Raw genomic sequence first — 6,000 nt, 5'->3', positions numbered from 1 at the left:
ATAAAAAGGGTGGCCTGTGTCTAGAATACATAGAGATAGTTTCACTTTGTGAGCTAGAGAGAACAGGTACTGATCAGCCAGAACAGATGATGGAAAGCAGCCAAGCCGTCTTGGGTGGGCACCCCAGCATAGGGGCTGCTTCGTGCTGTGCCATATCTGACATTCCTTGCCAGTGAGGGAAAGTCACTGATCCCTCACTCCACGAGCGGGGGCGCCCTGGAGTCTCCTCTCCCAGGGTTGAGAGGAAGAAGCAGCAGTGGCCCTCGGGAGCAGACGTGGGGCTGGCCTGTGCTGGGGCAAGCGGGGTGGCCCTGGGGAGGCAGCACCTCCAACACTCCGCCCTCTAATTACCCACCTGCCCAAAGGACACTGGGGGCGAGACAGGGCAGAAGTGGAGAGCAATAGCGGGCAGAGGGCCTCAGTCCCCCCGGCGGAGAGGGGGGCTCAGTTCCCTGCCCCAGACAGTGCGGGGGCGGCAGACCAGAGCAGAGCAGCGCAGCCTCTCCTGTCCCTTCCCCAGCCCCCTGCCCTTCGATGCCCCGCTCTCCCCGCGGCTGCGGCTGGGGGCGAGTGTTTCCCCCCACCCCATCGAGGTGCGAGCGCCGGCTCCGACCCAAGCCCCGGGGTCCCCGTGACGCGCCGCGGCTGCCCCGTCACCGCACAGCACGCCCGGCAGAGCAAGCGAGCGGCTGGAGCTACCTGCGCTGCCAGCCGCGGAGCCCCCGCCTGGCGCCGCCCAGCCCTGCCCTGCCCTGCGCGGGGCAGTTCCCCCCTCCGCCGGCTTGCGGCGCTTGCGGGCACTGGCGGGGCTCGGACTTCCCCGGGCGGGCGGGCGCGTCTCTCGTCTCTGCCTCGGGGAGCGGAGCGGGGTCACCCCGGGGATCTCTGCGCCCGGCCCCCCCTCTCCGAGGAAGAGCTTCCTTCCCCGCACGGAGGATGCATTTCTCTGCAAGCCCATCCGTGGCGGCGGCGGCGGCCGGGATTGAAGGTAAGCCAGGGAGCCGAGGGCCAGCGGCCGCTGCTGCCGCCGTTGCAGCCCATCGGCGGGTGTCTTTGCATTGTACGTGGCCAGCGCTGGCGGGGCCCCGCAGTCGTCGAGAGCTCCGTCCTCCCGCCGCGGCACCGGGCGCTGCAATGCAACATGGCTTTCGTTGCCGCGGAGGGAAAGGGACCCCCCTGCACCTGCGGGAGGGGAACTCCGCCGGCAAGTTTGGTCGGGGGAAAGAAACGCGAAGGCATTCCCACGCGGTGTGGTCTGGGGACGGGCATAATACGAGTGAGGCAGATGTGTGTGTAGGGGGGGGGCCTTACAGTCAGGAGGTGGAAATCGGGGCTGCAAATGGGGTGACTACGAACCCCCACCCCAGCCCGAAAAAGCCGCTTAGCGTGCTCGAGGAATAAGCAGCAAAACCGGTCTGGAGAAGGGCCAACGTGGGGGGTGCGTCTGTGCCTTGGATATCTGCAGCCCAAGGTTGTCGCTCTGAATTCTTAAGAGGCTGAAGTGTGGAGAGGAGGGTGACAGACGCAGCATTGGCAGGGCTGGATCCTCTCTCCCGTGCTGATGCAGCTCTGGGGGAAGAATGAATCTCATCCAAAATATTTGAACATTGTTTGCTAAAAGCTAGTATTGGGGTTATTTCCTCTCCCGTGACCCCCCCCCCCCCAGCAATCTGGGTCATGGGTGGGGCTGGAAGAAAAGGAAATGTTTACTACAGCAGGAAGATAAACAAACAAAACCGATGGGATGCAGACCCGGATTCATAACATATTTACACATCGTTTAGGTGGAGGGGTTTGTTGCATATTTTACTCTGAAAATACACTGCATTTTCCCATATTCCAGGTCAGGGTCAAATCCAGAAGTCTTTACAGGGATTGTCTTACTGTATGTCTGTACACTGTCTAGCAAATTCAGTTAGTACTGCTAGGCAATACAGTGATGAAAACAATAACAAAATAGTTAGGCAAACCTCCACTGAAGTCACTGAAGGCCTAATTCTGCCTTTTAATTACACAGACAACGTAAGAGGGCATAATTGTCGCTCACTGACTTCAGTGGGAGTGTTGCCTGAATAAGGAGTGCAGCAGTGGGTCCAACCTGGTTATTTTTTTCAGTCTCAAATGCTGTGTTTTTTAACTTCTCATTTTTGCAATGATCACTCTCCATAGTAAATCTGGGCAAAGAGATCCGTATAAGTCTTGAAAAGATAACTGCTCAATTGTTTATTGATTTCATAATTATTTTGTACTTGCTTTTAATTCTGTGGTTTGCCTGTGGGAAGATGGTATGGTTTTTAGTTCAAAACCAAATAAACAAAATAGTCAGATGTTAAAAGAAGAGAGCAGGGAAACAATGTGCTATATTTACATCTGCAAAAGATGGGAGTTTGAATGATAAAAATGAGTTTATGGTTTTGCTGCAGTGTTGCTTTGCTGTCCAACCATGGAGAGCAATTACCCTAGCAACAGCACTGTTGCACAGTACAAATACTTGCCCAGACACAAGTGACGAGAAACAAAACAACTCCATATGAGCTTACCATTGGAAACCTCTTTTGTGGTGTCATTTGTTTCAAAATCTTTGGGTTTTGTTTTTAAGGGGGGAAGGATTGGGTGGAATAAAAGTGAGGTGGAAGATAGAATGAGGCTTCATAGCATCCACCCTAAAAAAGACTAGGAAAAAGCCAGTGAGCAATACCTTGTATTCCCTTCCCAATCTATGTTCCTTAAGATGTACTTTTTCATGAATGAAAATACACGTTACCCTATCCTTCTCTGGTATTTCCTAAACCAGAGGTTCCCAACCTCTGCATTCAGTGGAGGTCTGCTGAGAGCTGGCTGGTCACATGTCAGTTATTTTTGTTTCCAGCTGCTAAAAGGAATAAAAAGAAATTTTAAAATTACATTATTTTCCTAATGCTAGTTTCCCAGTAAGCCAGTGCTGTAATTGCCACACTGTTATAAAGTGATTGCCAAAGAAAGAGGAGGTTTGTCCATGCATGAATGGGAGTGGGGGTGTACAGCGGATAATCACTCTCATGAGATGTGGTCCCCACTGTAAAAATATTTTGAGAACCCTGGCTTTGAGCATTACTGCCATTCCATACCTCACTGTTCATAAATCTTCAGAAACCCTGCTTCTGCTCCCACGGAAGTTATGGCAAAACTCCAGTTGACCTCAAAATCACAGACTGGTGTTTTAGAGTTGGGGAGTCACAGTTCTTCACAAGTGAATCTCTGCATTTTTTTTTTTTTTAAATCTCATCTTTTTTGCCTTTTCCACGTTTTTCTTCTTATCTCAGGAAGGGATAACAAACTCTGCCAATGGATTTCACAGATCTTAAAGCCCAAAGGGTTCATTGTGATTATCTAGTCTGACTTCCTGCATAACACAGGAATATTTTCCAGGGATTCCTGCATGTACTCCAACAACTTGTGGTTCGGCTAAAGTACATCTCTTATATAGGTATCTGTCTTGATTTAAAGACTCCAAGCGAGAGAGAATTTACCACATTCCTTGAGAATTTGCTCCTGTAGTTAATTACCCTCATTGTTAAAAATTTACATATTCTTTCCAGTTTGAAATTTTCTGACATCAGCTTCCAGCCGTTGAATCTTGGAATGTCTTTGTGTGTCAACTTAAATAGCCATCTAGTATTGGATATTTTCTCTCTTGGCATGTGCTTTTAGAGAGTAATTAAATTGCCTCTTAACCTTCTCTTTATGCTAAACAGATCAAGCTCCTTCAGCCTTTCCTAGCAGGTAAGTTTTCTAGCGCACACACGTTCTGTAACTGTTCTCTGAACCCGCCGCTTTTTCCAATCTCCTTTACAAAGTGTGTGTACCAGTATTCCACTAACAGTCTGACAGGTAAAAATGGGTCCCTGGTCTGGCTCGGTATCCACCTGTTTATTCATACAAGGATTATGGTATTGGCGACTCTCTTTTGCACAGCGACACAGTGGGAGCCCATGTTCAGTTGGTTAACTACAATGACCCCTGTATCCTCTGCAGAGTCACTGTTTTCCAGAATAGTCTCCTATTCTGTAAGTGTAATTTGCCTTCATTCTGCCGAGAGACATAGCTTTTTATTTGGCAATATTCTAGTGATCTGCTCTCCTCACCACACCCCCATCTCATCATTCATTAGGGGTCTGCAATTCAGCAATAACAGGACACTGCTGTTTCCTTCTCCAGAAGGCCAGTGGCCTCATTGTCAAGCACCATTCTCCCATCTTCTCCTTGTATTTGTTTCATAAGGCTTTAAGGTGTTAGCAGTGTATGGCTGCAGATATCTTGCATCTGGAGAAGAAACTGGGGGTTGAGTATTGGTAATGTGCACCACATACATTGGTTTGATCAATGATTTAATTCATATATGTCTACAGGTGTTGGTATGGTGCAATTCCATGGGGGAGGCTCAAGAGTGATAGAGAGAGAATGTCCACAGGAGCTGAACGTGGACCATAGAACTCAGTCCTTGAAGAGATAAGAATGTCCACTAACAGCAGCAACGAAAGGAAGAATTCATTGCCCCAGCTTTGCTTCCCTTCACTAATAAGTTCTTCATGCATGCGAGTACACACACAAAACTATACACCAATCAAGCTATTTCTCTTCCAGGGTATAAAAAGGAGATTATTTCTTTTAAAAAATTAACATTGCCAATAAATTGTCAAAGAAACGTCGTTGCACTGCCAACTTTACAGTTTTACCACGAATAGGTTTGGCATATATCATTTCCTATTTTTCAGTACTTGGGAGGCATTCAGTCACTGTGGTGATGAGGGCCGGAGAGGTAGATGTAGGCTCTACACTAGCACTTTTGTGGGTAAAACTTACGTCGCTCAAAGGTGTGAAAAAACACACCGCTGACCAACATAAGTTACACCGACAGAAGCACCAGTGTGGACGGCATTATGTATGTTGGTGGGAGATGCTCTCCCACTGACACAGCTACCACCACTCATTGGGGGTGGTTTAATTATGTCGGTGGGAGAGCTCTCGGGAGACCTTGCAGCGGTACAGCTGTGCCATTGTAAGGTCGCTGGTGTAGACATAGCCATAGTGAATGTCTGTGCTCACACACTTGCTGTTTAAGGGGTTCCCTTAGGTAACCCAAAGCAGGTGCCACCGTGGTCTCAGACGTAACTACATATACATTGGGCTTGTAATTTTATAAAAGAGAGCAAAGCAAATTCCTTTCCCTAAAGATCAGCAAAATTAACAGGACCTTTTTAAGAGAGCTACATGTCTTTATCCTTGAATTGGTTCATTATCAGCATCTACGTTTACAGTCACACACACATAATTCACAATCATGCCCATGCTCTACCGTTCTTTAATTAAAAAAATCTGCTCCTGGGTGTGATCTTTATTCAAGAAGCAAGAAAATTTCAACCCTTACTAATTTATACCTGACTTTAAAGAGCATGAAACAATAGACTTTTATCCAGTCCTTCTATGGACTACTTTATGCACCAACATTAAAAGAACCTGCCATCCTAAAATAGCTTACCTGGCAGGGGCAAGGATTTATTGTAATGAATTGTCCGGTTAATGACCTCCTGAAAGGCTAAACTCTTTACGTAATATAATACTTCAATGAGAAGTAAATTGTTCATTCTTAGCTTGGCCAACAGTATGGACTACCATTTCTTCTGGTACAGGAGGCAAAGCTTTGAAATGCCAGACAGAAGCAGCATAACTAGAGAGAGACAAGCAAAATATAATATACTGCACTGGCAGGAGATTTGACTAAATTGTCTGTTATTTTTTTTACATCTCTGACTTTTATGATCCCATGACTCACAACAACACATGACAGGCCATAGGAATGCTTGCATCTTCCACATGGGAATGACAAGAATCTCACTCATGCAATGCAACAAAGATGTTTCAAGAAAGAAAAGGGAGAAGCACCATTTGTGTTTTATTAGATTAGCAACAAAACACAGTGCTGCATATAATCTGGCTTTCCCCAAACTCACAGAACCACTG

At 47.4% G+C, this 6,000-nt stretch overlaps 1 protein-coding gene across 1 annotated transcript in view; it reads left to right on the top strand.

Annotated features, from left to right (window-relative positions):
- Positions 1-838: 838 nt before the first annotated feature.
- The window catches only part of GPRIN3 (GPRIN family member 3), a 52,851-nt gene continuing 47,689 nt past the window's right edge, over positions 839-6,000 (top strand). Inside the window, exon 1 of the mRNA XM_067557389.1 lies at positions 839-988. The gene's annotated coding sequence lies outside the window, so the exon portion shown is untranslated. The remainder of the gene's footprint in view (positions 989-6,000) is intronic.

Source organism: Emydura macquarii, unplaced genomic scaffold (assembly GCF_026122565.2).
Source record: "Emydura macquarii macquarii isolate MOO-44397 ecotype Brisbane River unplaced genomic scaffold, CSIRO-AGI_Emac_v2 contig_1790, whole genome shotgun sequence".
NCBI classification, from domain to species: Eukaryota; Metazoa; Chordata; order Testudines; family Chelidae; genus Emydura; species Emydura macquarii.
The sequence above is the reverse complement of the archived record's forward strand: the minus strand, read 5'-3'. Positions and strand labels throughout refer to the sequence as shown.